Source organism: Amblyomma mixtum, chromosome 3 (genome assembly GCF_055824585.1).
Source record: "Amblyomma mixtum isolate Tamu chromosome 3, ASM5582458v1, whole genome shotgun sequence".
In the NCBI taxonomy this organism is placed as follows: Eukaryota; Metazoa; Arthropoda; class Arachnida; order Ixodida; family Ixodidae; genus Amblyomma; species Amblyomma mixtum.
The window spans coordinates 336,124,515-336,138,641 of NC_143014.1; the positions used below are offsets into that span (position 1 = coordinate 336,124,515).

The 14,127-nt window shown below is 45.2% G+C and overlaps 1 non-coding gene across 1 annotated transcript; it reads right to left on the minus strand.

The window, feature by feature from the left end:
• Window positions 1–7,461: 7,461 nt before the first annotated feature.
• Window positions 7,462–7,533, minus strand: TRNAT-CGU (transfer RNA threonine (anticodon CGU)). The gene has a single exon. It is a non-coding gene; the product is annotated as a tRNA-Thr (tRNA).
• Window positions 7,534–14,127: the final 6,594 nt, after the last annotated feature.

Below are 14,127 nucleotides of genomic sequence, written 5' to 3' on the forward strand. Positions count from 1 at the left end.
ATATTGAATCTCTTTTCTTGTCAGTGCCATCGATGGAGTGCTAACGCATGACGCGCCTTTCCTATCTATGATGAATGCTTCATATAGTTCACGTTTGTGTTGATGATTATACCGCCTCAAAATCTGGCCTAGTCCAAGGTAGAAAACTGAAAGCGAAAGACGGGAAACTTCATCGTGCAGAATTAAAATAGGAAAATGATCTGTAATGTCGAGTTCGATGACCCCTGAGTAGGGTGAGAGCGAAATGTTGGTAGCAACATAGTCGATTAACAAGGAAGATAAACGGGGGGTACATCTGGTTGCAGCATTTATGATCCATTGATACTCGAAACCACTTAAGCAGTCTATATAGGAAACAACATAAGTTTTCCGTATCTAGAAGGTTAATATTAACGTCGCCAAGGATTATAACATTCTTATTTTCGAAAGATAGTTCATTTAATGTGGCATTTAGCGCTAACAGGAACTCAGGTATTGATGACGAAAGGGAACGATAGATGCAGCCAAGTACCAACTTACGGCAGTCAACCAAAGAGAGTGAATGATTGGCTTCAGTTCAAACTCATTCGCATTGTGTTGCATTCATAGCGAGCTCTAATCTACGGTGATATGAAATTTCTGGGGAAATAAAAATTGCAGCACCCCCATGGCTGCTGGATGGGCGATTGCAGTATTCTGGTATATAAGATGCAAACTCAAATAGGTTGCCACCAGAATTGGACAGCCAAGTTTCAGAAATGCAAATGAAAAAAAAGAGTGCTGAAATAAAGTGATAAAATTATTGATAGGTTCATGGTTTTTCGTGATACTGCCGGCGTTGAAATGGATAAGAGAATGAGCAATGCTTGCAACGACATGTTGAAGCTTATTTTTTCTTTTTTTTCCAGCCTGGAGGCGATCAGGCCTGGGCTTAATCTGCTCCACACTCTCCCGCTGTGCATAGCATATCATCCTTTTCATCAACTAATCCTATTATTAAGCTAATATTAGTGATTTCAGCTATGTGGCAGTAGTGACAGAGAGATTTGCAGTACAAGAGCTGGCTTGCACAAGGTTGGGGCAAAAAAAGGGCACAACAGCAAAACGCGCTGGCGTTCGCAAAACTTCTGGAGAAGTGCGATACTGGAGCATAGGCCGTTGGCGTATATTGGGTAAGTTGGCATGGTGATGAAAAACTTGAAGATGCGCATAATCGATCCCTTAGCAAGTGGACAACTCACTCTCGCTTTCGGGTACTTGGAAGTGTTATCCATGCGCAAAGATGCCTTCGCGTAATATTTCGTACTTTGAAATGATAGACCACCAGCGAATTTTTTATTTATTTTGAAGGCACACGGTGAAAGTCAAGATAAAGAGAAAGCGCATTATATATTTTTTGTGTCTAATGGTCTCAAAATATATCAAGAATACTTATCAGAAGCTGTAGTGAAAATTCTAAGGATTTCTATTGCGTGGCAGTCAGGCTGCGGGCACAACGTTATACAACATCAGGTGACGAAGCAGGTTTCCTAGACGGACTTCTTGCACTTCATGGTTTTGGCTTTGGAGGAACGTTTTTGCAGTTTTCTTGGTCGCGCAAGCGAGTAACGTTGCCATCAGAGTAGTGATAAAACCTGGTGTAGCACTTGTTGGACTGCAGGATATCTGAATCAGGGTTGTTGTACACGTAGTATTCTGAAAAAATGAAAAGAAATGATTGATTTCGTTTCGTTTTACAAGTGTTTCGAGTCCCAGAGGGACTCGCTTTATGAAGGACGCCATAGTGGAGGGCTGCGGATAATTTCGACCAACTGGGCTGCTCTGACATCGCACATTACGCGAACCTCTAACATTCAGCAATCAACTAAATACAACCGCCGTGGCAGGGATCGAACCGAAGTCTTTCAGGTCAGCAGCCGAGCTCTTAACTGCCGGCGCAACGCAGCGGATGACAAGAAGCTAGACGATCTTCCTCTCTAAAATATAAAATATTTTACAGACGGCATTTTGTGGATTGAATTGGCTGCGCGTGAATTGGCTCGATTTACAGTTTACACGGGAATACGTTACTTTAGGTGAAGCGAATAATACTAAAGATTTAATTTATTAATTTCTTTTGAATATATTATTTAGAAAAAAAAGCATTCTCTGGTAATGGGGAAAAAGCGTAATATGCTCTGCCTGAAAGGCGCTTATAGCCGTTCTTTGTTGTGCAACGGTACAGCATGTCCTTATGATGCGCTGAAATTCCACATGTAAAATAAAATTAAACACTATTTGAGCTAAAAACGCTAGAGATCACTGCGGCACCGGCATTGATGAAATGCGTAAGCATGACGACACACTTTATGACGTCACACAAAGACGACGACGGGAAAATTCCACTTTTTTCACATCGACTGAGGCTCGTAACCGGAACTCAAGACCATCATTCCGGAAGTCTATCGCTGATCGATCACTTATCGATCACTTATCGATCAGTTAGCGATCAGTTATCGATAGCTTACGATACTTTATCAATACCACAAATGTCGTACTTATCGAGTCCTTCAATTGCCCCGCTTAGTTTAAAAACTTCGCGGCACGCTTGGTTTTCAAATTTGGCGCCATGCGTGGGTTTCGCGCACATCTCCAGTCATGTGGTGCCACACTTCCAGCAATTTTAAATTTTGTGTCGCTTTTGCTCGGGCCCCACCCACTTTTTCTAACAAATTAACTGGTTTACCCACCTAAACCCCCCGATTTTCCTTACGAGATTTTTTGATGCTGTATTCGTTGGTACAAGTTTTTTCGCATAAGCCCATTCGTTCGGACATAATCGTGCGAACAATCTCGTGATGACCCGAAAGCACAAACATAGCCACACAATGGTTACAGATTAATAAACCAAAGGGTATACTACACAGTACATAGCCCACTGGCACTGTAACAAAGACTCAGTGCCAGGCACTGTACCATGACCTGAGAATTGAGAGTAGGTGACTCATGTAATTGTAAAGAAATTGAGTATGGAGATGAAGTCCAAATCCTACTAGGTGAGCCTGAAGTCACCTGTGCACAGCAATTATGTCTATTGAACTCTGCAGTGCTCTGCCTAAGCAAATATCTTATCTAAGGTTATCCTAATTCGAAGACGAGTCAAAAGCGCTTTATATTTATCGAAACAACTAATATAATGAGGTAACCGCCAGTAAATTGCTACTGAACAAACATAATTAGCACCGAACAAAAACACAAGAACAAAAGAGAGCTGTGGCCATAGTGGCGTAGGAAGCTCACTAAAAACTCCTCATGAGATGGTTATGTGCTACAGTGGCTACGACACCCAGTTCCCATAGTTTCTCCATTCAAGCACTAGGGCACATTTTTTTGCTTCGCCCTTCGGTAAAAACTCAAGGACAGTCTCTGCGTATTAAAGAAAAGGAAAGAATAGTCATCGCGGGCGTAATTACGCATGCATAGGAGTGGCAGTTCACGAGAAATTTGCCCCTTTTGTGACGCGGCTGTTGCACCAGCAGTTGGTATTATTTCGATATTAAAGTAGTGAACGTGATACAGTTGTCAGCGCCACCGGTCGCTCTACGCCGTTGGCAGGCGTAAAAATCACCTGACGCCGGGAGAAGTTTGGAGCCCATCACCGTCACCATTCCTGTGCAAATACGCGGAGTATTATACACCACTGGGCGAGAATTTTTCGGAACATATGCTTGCTGGGAGAAGCCTAGAAATGGCATTGTATAGGAATACGAGTAGCTTTGAATGTCCTATGTAAAGGTTGCCGTTACAGCACTCACTAAAAAGTCCACTATTCTATTATTTTGTGAGATGCTGGGTCGTCACAAATATCTAATTTTTTTTGGCCTGTGCGCGCGTAACGTATCTGCACAAGCAGATTTCACGCGTCTCTCAGCGCTTATTTTTAAAACATCTATGAGGCTTCATTTTTGAAGACTTTGTTAAGTTAAGGAGGGCATGCACTGGCAACACAAATTGGTCGACCCTCTGGCAGGACTCGGGCTGCAGTTAGAAGAGCGTAAAATATTCAGCATTCGCTTCCCAACGCTGTAGTGCGGCGGAAGGAAATGGAACCTACTTTTCACCTAACGTTGTCGTTAATGTTTAAAAATTGGCACATTGAGTGACGAGAGTGCAGCATTCACTATTTCATTGTCAGCCGTTCTGTACACCACCATATAGCTAAGACGAATAACCATCAGGCTGGTTAACTAATACTGAATAGTTTGCAAGACAGGCGTTCGGCTCGGCGACCTTCAGCGGTTGGCGCTTAAGGAAGAAGATGACGACAAGACCTGAACGCTCCGACGCTCGTGCGTGTTCTAAACTGATCCCTGCCGCTGCTCAGGATCTGAACCGTACCGCTAGTTCGCGAAGCAGCACCTTGTAAGACGTTCTTTTTTACTAGTTATACTCTGAAATGTTAAAGTTAGGTTCTTGATTTATTGAGAATCTTCTAGCGCAGCGATAGTACAATTCATATCGAAATCTGGATTATCGCAAACCCCATTCTCGTCGCCCTTCCCAAGGAAAACCTTTTTGGGCCGCTCACTGATCGAAGCAAGATCGCCCATCTGGAAAGAGCGCTAGTCCCCCCCCCCCCCCCCCCTCCCTCACCAACTATCGCGCTCAAGACAGCGGCGCGCCTGGGATGTCTTCCGTGGAAACTGCGAAACGAATTGCCCGGGGCCGGTCCAAATAATCTTTTGCACAGCAGCGGCGACGAGATGGGTTTGCGATAATCAGGAATCTAATATGGATTGCTCTTACGGCGGGTTACAAGCTTCGCAAAAAATCAGCGTAACTGCAATAGGTAAAAATTACCAAATTAATATTAATTAACCAGCCCAATAGTTGAAACGTCTTACCCAAGTTGAAATGCGCAAGACTGCTGACAATGCTATTCGAAATAGTGCACTTTTCTGACTTCAAAAGCGTATGTTTATAACTTGCTCAAAACGTTAGGAGAAATGCAAGGTATAAGTTTATTGGTTGAATGGTAAGAACAAAGGGCTCGACGATTGCACACAGCCCCCTTCCCACGAGCGCCGCCGCGGTGGCTCAGCGGTTATGGTGCTCGGCTGCTGACCCGAAAGACGCGGGTTCGATCCCGGCCGCGGCGGCTAGAATTTCTTTGGAGGAGAAATTCTAGAGGCCCGTGTACTGTGCGATGTCAGTGCACGTTAAAGATCCCCAGGTGGTCGAAATTTCCGGAGCCCTTCACTACGGCGTCTCTCATAGCCTTAGTCGCTTTGAGACGTTAAATCCCATAAACCAAACCAAACCAAACCTTTCCACGAGCCATGCCGGTAAAGTATCGCTGCATATAGGCCATCTTCTAGTTAGCCAAATCGGAGGCCTTATTACTGCTAAACGCTTTACTGAGCTACTAAACCTGGCAGACAACAAGACGCGAACTCAAAAGCTCATACAGAAATCTGTAACGAGATATGATTGTGGCCATATTACGTCAACATCGACCAGACCGGACTAGACACATCGCTGCTAAGTGGAAATTTTCCACTGCATCCCATTGGGCTTCACTGGATGGCGTTAATCAGCCCTACGACATGATGTAAGTGTGAGCTACACAGAATAGCACGTCTTGAAGCTATGCGCCTGCCTGAGTAAGGCAAACGAATCCCTAGGGCGCCCACGTCTACGGGATTAAGCTAGCCATGTAAATTTTAGGCAGTCTGAATACGATAAGTTCGAGCAGGCACAAGTGATCCCCTTTCAGTCTTTTTTTAAATTTAAAACAAACAACTGCTAATACTTCATAGACGTGGCCATGTAATCTGCTTCACTTCACACGTATTGTCACGCTAACAGATTGTCACTTTGCAGCACCCCTTTACTTACCACATTTCCTTCCTTTCCTGCTTCGCTATTGCACGTAGAGGGTACTACACTGGAATGCCGTTCCCCTTTCTCTCTCGTTCAGATGCTTTGCCAACCTTTTCTGCCATGTAATGCAGGTAGATGGTGTTTAAAGGCGGGAACATAGTCTCTGTACTTGCCTATCTCAGGGCTCAGAGTGCAGTTGCAGTGGCTGACGAAGCACTGGTCACCGTTGACATAGTCCAGTAACAGCAGGTAAACGTTTGGAACTGAGAGAACGACACACGGGAAATTAGCGGCGACTCGTACATTCATGAAATCTGGCTTAATTGAAGTCTTTAGAACAAAAACTTTGTGAATTTTAGAAGAAACATAACTTTAACTTATCTTTCAAGGGGGAAACTGAATTTAAAGAAAGCGCATTGTTCACAGCTGTCAAGGCTCATGATGTAAAGAGCACTACGAATTCCGGATGTCGTCCCCCTGTACAATGAACGCTGATTTTCGTCAGCTAAACCACAAGTTCTGTATTTGAAGCTAGCGCCAGAAAAGACTACCTTGCCCTATTCGCCAAGTGCAATAGGGTATATATTTTTTTAAAATGATCAATAGAAAATTCCCAAAACCTTTCCAAAGATTTTATTCTTCCAAGTGCGCCGCGGTGAGTAAAGTTGGAAGACAGCGATTTCCTATCGACAAATGCCTTCTTAAGCAAAAAAATGGCACCTTAGACGTGGCTGGCGGTCATATGCGCCTTTTGTACTTCATTGGCTACCGTAGGGGAAAGAATTGGCCTCGATCCAAATCCCTGAGCTCTGAGAGGCTCTTCAAAGCGATAGGCCGCCGGAAAGGGACTGCTTTTTGTAACACTCGCAGCAGCCCACTGGCCATTCCTGCCTGAAAAGAAGCGCTTTGAAGAAGTGTAACCTGGTTTTTGAAAAAAAATCAGCGTTGTTGTTCGTTCATCGGGCAAGTCACATGTACCTTTCGTTTCTTTTAAACAACTTCGCAGATGAATGAACCAGTGGCCGAAGTCTTTTGTTCCTGTTCTCGGTTTTTTGTTGTTTTTACTCGTGTATTTTAAGGTTGAGAAGCCATAGCAGCCATCCTTCGACTGAGGTTCAATGTTTTTTCAGACTTGGTTTTCTAACACTAAAGTTGTTTTACCGCCACGCCCCACCCTCATGTTACCTTGTCGCAAGAAAATATCCGAATGATAGATAGGTTAGCGTCTTCTCCTACTTTGTCTTCGTAAAATGCAACCTTTATACGTTATACTTAAGTCATTGTCGTGAATATCTTAAGTGTGTGGAAAGACAATGCACACTCCGAGTCAGGCAGAAAGACAAATGCAGAACACGGATTACGGGAACTTTCTGAAGGCTTCAGTTCACGCTACTCCACTTACACTTCGCGTAGCTGATGTTGAGCGCGGTATTGTTCACCACTTCAATGGTCGCTATATCTTCTGTTCTGTAAGAAAAAGAGAAATGCCTTAGCGCTTTCTCACACGGGATTTTTAATTAATTTATTTATTTTGTGCTGTTGTTTTGATTTAGAATATTACTGAATATGTTATCGCTTAAAAACTAATTGATTAGAAAAGCAGAAGAAAAAACAACCGCATGCCACCGGTGGGATCCGAACCCACGACCTCCGAATTACGAGTCCGGTGCTCTACCGCTGAGCTACGGCGACGGCTGTCAAATCTTCTGCTTTCAGGGGGTATTTATGTTTACAAATAACCTAACCATTTAGTGTGTTCATCAGCGCCACCCACGTTCTTAAGCGGCGGACGTAGCATGTCCTGAATTACCGCTGATGTGACGTAGAACGTCATCGAACGGCGAGGGTGGAAGCTGTGTGAGAACCCTCTCATGCTTCCTATGGCGTCAAGGCTGCCAGAACCGAGGCCCTCGCTAAGCAATTAAGCAAACAAGGGAAGGGGAATGAGAGGCTCATTATAAATAAGAGAGAAGTCACCAGCCACAGAAACCAAGGGACACAGGGGACTTTTAATTAATTTATTTATTTTGTGCTGTTGTTTGATTTAGAATATTACTGAACATGTTATCGCTTAAAAACTAATTGATTAAAAAAGCAGAAGAAAAAACAACCACATGCCGCCGGTGGGAACCGAACCTACGACCTCCGAATTACGCGTCCGGTGCTCTACCGCTAAGCTACGGCGACGGCTGTCAAATCTTCTGCTTTCGGGGGTATTTATGTTTGCAAATAACCTAACCTATTAGGGTTCTGGCAGCCTTGACGCCATAGGAAGCATAAGAGGGTTCTCACACAGCTTCCACTCTCGCCGTTCGATAACGTTCTACGTCACATCTGCGGCAATTCAGGACGTGCTACGTCCGCCGCTTAAGAACGTGGGTGGCGCTGATGAACACCCTAAAAGGTTAGGTTATTTGTAACCATAAATACCCCCGAAAGCAGAAGATTTGACAGCCGTCGCCGTAGCTCAGCGGTAGAGCACCGGACGCGTAATTCGGAGGTCGTGGGTTCGGACCCCACCGGCGGCATGTGGTTGTTTTTTCTTCTGCTTTTCTAATCAATTAGCTTTAAGCGATGACATGTTCAGTAATATTCGAAATTGATCAACACCACAAAATAAATAAATAAATTTAAAAAAAATCCCCTGTGCCCCTTGGTTTCTGTGGCTGTTGGCTTCTTTCGTAGTATTTATAACGAGCCCCTCAATCCCCTTCCCTTGTTTGCTTAATTGCTTAGCGAGGGCCTCGGTTCTGGCAGCCTTGACGCCATAGGAAGCATAAGAGGGTTCTCACGCAGCTTCCACCCTCTCCGTTCGATGACGTTCTACGTCACACCTGCGGTAACTCAGGACGTTCTACGTCCGCCGCTTATGAACGTGGGTGGCGCTGATGAACACTCTCAAGGTTAGGTTACTTGTAAACATAAATACCCCCGAAAACAGAAGATTTGACAGCCGTCGCCGTAGCTCAGAGGTAGAGCACCGGACGCGTAATTCGGAGGTCGTGGGTTCGGACCCCACCGGCGGCATTTGGTTGTTTTTTCTTCTGCTTTTCTAATCAATTAGCTTTAAGCGATAATATGTTCAGTAATATTCGAAATTGATCAACACCGCAAAATAAATAAATAAATTTTAAAAAAATCCCCTGTGCCCCTTGGTTTCTGTGGCTGTTGGCTTCTTTCGTAGTATTTATAACGAGCCCCTCAATCCCCTTCCGTTGTTTGCTTAATTGCTTAGCGAGGACCTCGGTTATGGCAGCCTTGACGCCATAGGAAGCATAAGAGGGTTCTCACGCAGCTTCCACCCTCTCCGTTCGATGACGTTCTACTTCACACCTTCGGTAACTCAGGACGTTCTACGTCCGCCGCTTATGAACGTGGGTGGCGCTGATGAACATTCTCAAGGTTAGGTTACTTGTAAACATAAATACCCCCGAAAACAGAAGATTTGACAGCCGTCGCCGTAGCTCAGCGGTAGAGCACCGGACGCGTAATTCGGAGGTCGTGGGTTCGGATCCCTCCGGCGGCATGTCGTAGTTTTTTCTTCTGCTTTTCTAATCAATTAATTTTTAAGCGATAACATATTCAGTAATATTCTAAATCAAACAACACAAAAATAAATTAAAAATCCCCTCCCTGTGTCCCTTGGTTTCTGTGGCTGTTGGATTCTCTATTATATATATATATATATATATATATATATATATATATATATATATATATATATATATATATATAGCACGAAAAGATAAACGAACCTGGTTGGTAGAGGTAAAATGCGAAATTGAGAAACGCTTCATTTAAGTAAACATTTATTGGGAGTCGATGTTTCGGACAGAGCCTGTCCTTTTTCAAGACTGAAGTTGATGGTTCTTGCTTCTCTTCTTAAAGGGTCTTGATCTGTGCAGGTGTTCGACACATGAGCTAAAACAAGCAGACGATGCTGGAGGAAGAATGGCTCAAGGGACAGAAAAAAAGAAAAAATTAACAAAAATACACAAACGGAACAGGGAGGGGGAAGAGTAAATGTCATCGCCCGCCACCGACTTATGCGTTCGCGGGGAGAAAAGACGAAAAAAAAGGAGAAAGAAAGAGGAAAAGAAAAAAAAGCGGGAGGGGAGAATGGACGGCGAACCTGAGTCCTAACACAGCGGGCAACTAGTAAAATGTATAGAGACAGACAGTGGCCGAAGCACAGCATAGATTTGAGATGCACTCAAATGTTGTCCACTTAAGCGAGTAAACAAAATACAAAGAAGCAAAGAGGGGGGCGGGGGAACTTCCGCCATGTGTAACTCCTTTGGCAGGATGAGTCAAGGCGTGCAGAGTGAAATTTACTAGACATACGTGGGGTGTAGATACGCTCACATGCGCACACCCACAGAAGCAACAACAAGAAAAAAAAAATTCCCTGTGGCTTAGCTCGGTTAAGCCCGGTAATTGCGAAAGCAATATCCGTACCTACGCCATGGTTATACACTCCAATCCATTCCAATCCAATCTAATTCAATCCACTCCAATCCAATACACTCCATTCCAATCCAATCGAATCCAATGTAATCTAATATAATGTAATCTAATCTAATCTAATTTAATCCAATCCAATCCAGTCCAGTCCACCAGTCCAGTCCAATCCAGTCCAATCCAATCCAATCTAATCCAATCTAATGCAATCAAGGTCAAATGAAGGTCAATGGTGGTCACCACCGCGGCACGGCAAAGGCGTGAAAGTGCAAGTAGTATTTCTTTCGCAATAAAAAAAGAAAAAAAAAGGCCGGAAACGGAGGTGACTTTGGGGAAGAATTGTCGCATGGGGCCACTGTGAATGGCGGGAGTGCTTAAGGTTCTTTGATTGCGCCGCTCTCGTCAAGATGATCGAACGGGGGAAGGTAAGAGCGCTGTGTGCGATGAAGACATCGGTGTGAGCGTATGGGGGAAAGGAACGGCCGAGGCTTGTCAAGCCGACGCTCCGAGGTCAGTGCTGGATTGGCAAGGGGCGTATTGAAGACAAAGCGCCCAGGTTCTCATTAATGCCTTGGGCGATTGTTCCAAACTTATAAATAAAGTACGACTCGCGTTGCTCCCGTTCCCGGGTGTTGTTGAACCCACCCTGTAAGACTGTTAATTTAAATGCTTCAAATGGGTGTTTTTTGCCATTAATGTGTTTTGAGAAGGGGAGGTTAGGTAGAGATAGGGCATGAGTGCGGTGGTTATTAAAGCGAATTCGTAGAGGGTTAACCGTCTGCCCAATGTACTGCATACTGCACACACCGCATTCTAGGAGGTAGGTACATAGCTTTGGAGGAGTCACAATCTAAGTCGCCGTTGATTTTCCTTTTAAAGCCTGAGGCTGTGCTCATTGCACAGCTTGTTGTTTGCATATGTTTGCAGACCTGGCATCTATTTTGGCGCAGGGTCGGCAAACAAACCCCAAGTGGTTATGTGTTTTTGAGTATACGAGAAAGTTTTGAATGTTTTTCGGTCGTCTGTAGACTACGTGAGGGGGAGTAGTGAAAATTTTGGCAAGGCGCTCGCTTTTTCGAGAACGTTGAAATGTTTTTTAAGGATTTTGTTTACGTTGAGGGGATTATTTGTGAAGGTGAATACCAAGTTTGCCCGGTGAACTGTTTCTTCACTGCGTCGACCTCCATTTAGTATTTCCTCTCGGTTGAGTTTAGATGTCCTTTGAATTGCATCGTCGACAATGGCGGGGGGATATCTTTGCTTGGTGAGGACTTTTCGCATGCGATTGGAATTCCTCACGAAGTCTTGATCTTGTGAACAGATTCTTTGAAATCGATGTGCCTGAGAGTATGGGATACTTGTTTTGGAGTGACGAGGATGACAACTTTGAAAGTGTAAGTATTGTTGACGGATCGTCGGTTTTCTATATACTCTGGTGTTGAGTGAGCCTTCCTTTACCGAAATCCCGACATCTAGGAAGTTAATTGTGGTGTGGGAGTACGCGTGAGTGAACGATATGTTGGGGTGGACAAGGTTGAATTGTTCAATAAAGTTTAGGAATTATTGCTCCGTGTCAGTCCAAATTAAAAAAATGTCATCAAAATAGCGTTAGTATAGGATGGGCTTGATGAGAGAATCTTGCAAGAATTTAGATTCAGTACTATGTATGAAGATGTTGGCGTAGGTGGGGCCATCCTTGTACCCATGGATGTGCCATTAATTTGTAAGTAGTGTTGATCTTTGAATTCAAAGTTGTTGTATTCGAGTACGATTTTCGCAAGCATTTCTAGAACACGTGGGGCAGGGGACTCCTCTTTTCTATCTTGTTTGTACGCTTCGCTCAGAGATATGATGCCATCGGAAAGGGGAGTGTTACTGTAGAGTGAGATTACATCTAATGTCACCAGAAAGGCTCCTTCCGGAAGTTTAAGGCTTGCTATTTCGCGAAGGAAATGGTTTGTGTCTCGTATGTAGGATGGGTGTGTTGATGGAATATGCCTGATTAAAGGGGTGGAGACACCAAATTTGTGGTTCGCGCGTTCTTAGTTTCAAACGTTTCTTATGGCTCCAGGAAGCATGATACACACTCAAAGATTCATATATTCACAGTGAATAATTTATTATAGCATTTTTAGGTGAACGATTTTCGGTTTCGGTTTCGAAACGCCGAGTTGTACAGTGACGTCACAGAGGGGGAACATCAACTGCTTCGCTTGGTCACGTGGGCCCACAAAAGTTGTGACGCACCTACTGCTGCATCGTCTGCTTTCCCACACACGTGCTGACCAGCGCATGAAAACAAACAACTGCACGTCTAGTCCCAGCAGCTCGCACTCTGACAGATCTGATTCCAATGAGTGAGGACATCGACTATTTTTTTGTTCGCACGCTAATATCGCCTTCGCGGGTTCGCGTGGGGGTGCGAAATACTTTGCAAAATGCCAGTAAGCATCGCTGCGCCGCTCTACCCAAGCTGCGCCCACAATCGGTGTCACACTTCACTGCCGTGCAGCAGTACCTGAGCGCTGCTTGGGATGGTGTACAAATATCACAAGAAAAGACAAGATCGCCTTGTTATCAGAACTGCCAGCTATACTCGAGCAGCGACAAAGCATGTCTGCTTATGTTGGGAGCTTTCGGCAACGGCACCGCTCGCGGGCGCTCCGGGCGACGAGCTCTGCTGCTGCCTGGCTGCCGTGGTCGTCGCTAGGCCTATAGCCTGTTTAGCAAGCGGCCGGCGCTTCGGAAGTCGCCTGCGCTATAATAAAATGCCTACTTTTCACAAATAGCTGTAGTGTTAACAGAATCATCTCACAATAAAATAATAGTATGGTCAATCTCCTCGACGCCTTCGGCAGCGGAGCTAGCGGGCGCCAGGCGAGCCGGACCCCAACGTCGCGCCAGCGGCAGCTGCTAGGCGCGGTTGTGAGAAATTTGCTCATATCACAGTTGTTACCTCTACCAGCAGCTCAGTATTGGTCAGCGATCCCCAAAAATGACACTTTTTTCACATTTCTTGTCCCATGGTTTATTACTTACGTCAAGAACACTCTTTAGCTCGCTTTTATGACGTCGGCAGACGGTATCCAGGCTGACCTACCGGCCGGCAGACTCGGCGTTTCACGTCCGCACAAGAAAATACAAAACAGCCATGCTACCAGAAAGGATGCTTTCTAGATTCGAGATACGACAGCATGACTGTGCTAAAAGTGTATCTTTCGGCAGCGACACTGCCTGCGGCAGCGCCGGCCGGCGACCTGCGCGCTGGTCCCAGACTGCCCTAGTCTTCACTAGGCCTAGCTGCTTTCGCATATCGACTCCGCAGCTGAGGGCGCTTCGGGACTGGCCAGCGGTCACAAACGTGCTCCGCTCGGCACCCCTTTACTGTGAACTCGTCCCATAATAAAAAATATGTTCGATTTCCACGACGTCTTCAGCAACAGAGCTAGCAGACGGCAGGCGAACCGCACCAGGTAGCAGCAGCACAAAACCGGCTGATGAAATTTGCTTGCATCGCAGTCATTATCACTTCTACCAGGAACTCGGTATTTGCCAACGATCGTCAAAAACGATGCATTTTTGATATTCATATATCCCAGGGTTTGCTATGAACGTGAACAAACAATACTATCGCGTTCTTCAGATGCCGGCGTTCGGCACGAAGACTGGCGCAGACCGCCCGGCTCCAAGGAGTGCGCCCTATGCCATCATGACGCTGCCGCTCTCCGCGCTCGCATTGGCTGCCGCTTCCCGTCGTTGTTGCCGCGAGCGGCCCGCCGTTGACATCTAGCAGGCCGGACGCAGGCAACGAGCTGCAATCGGACG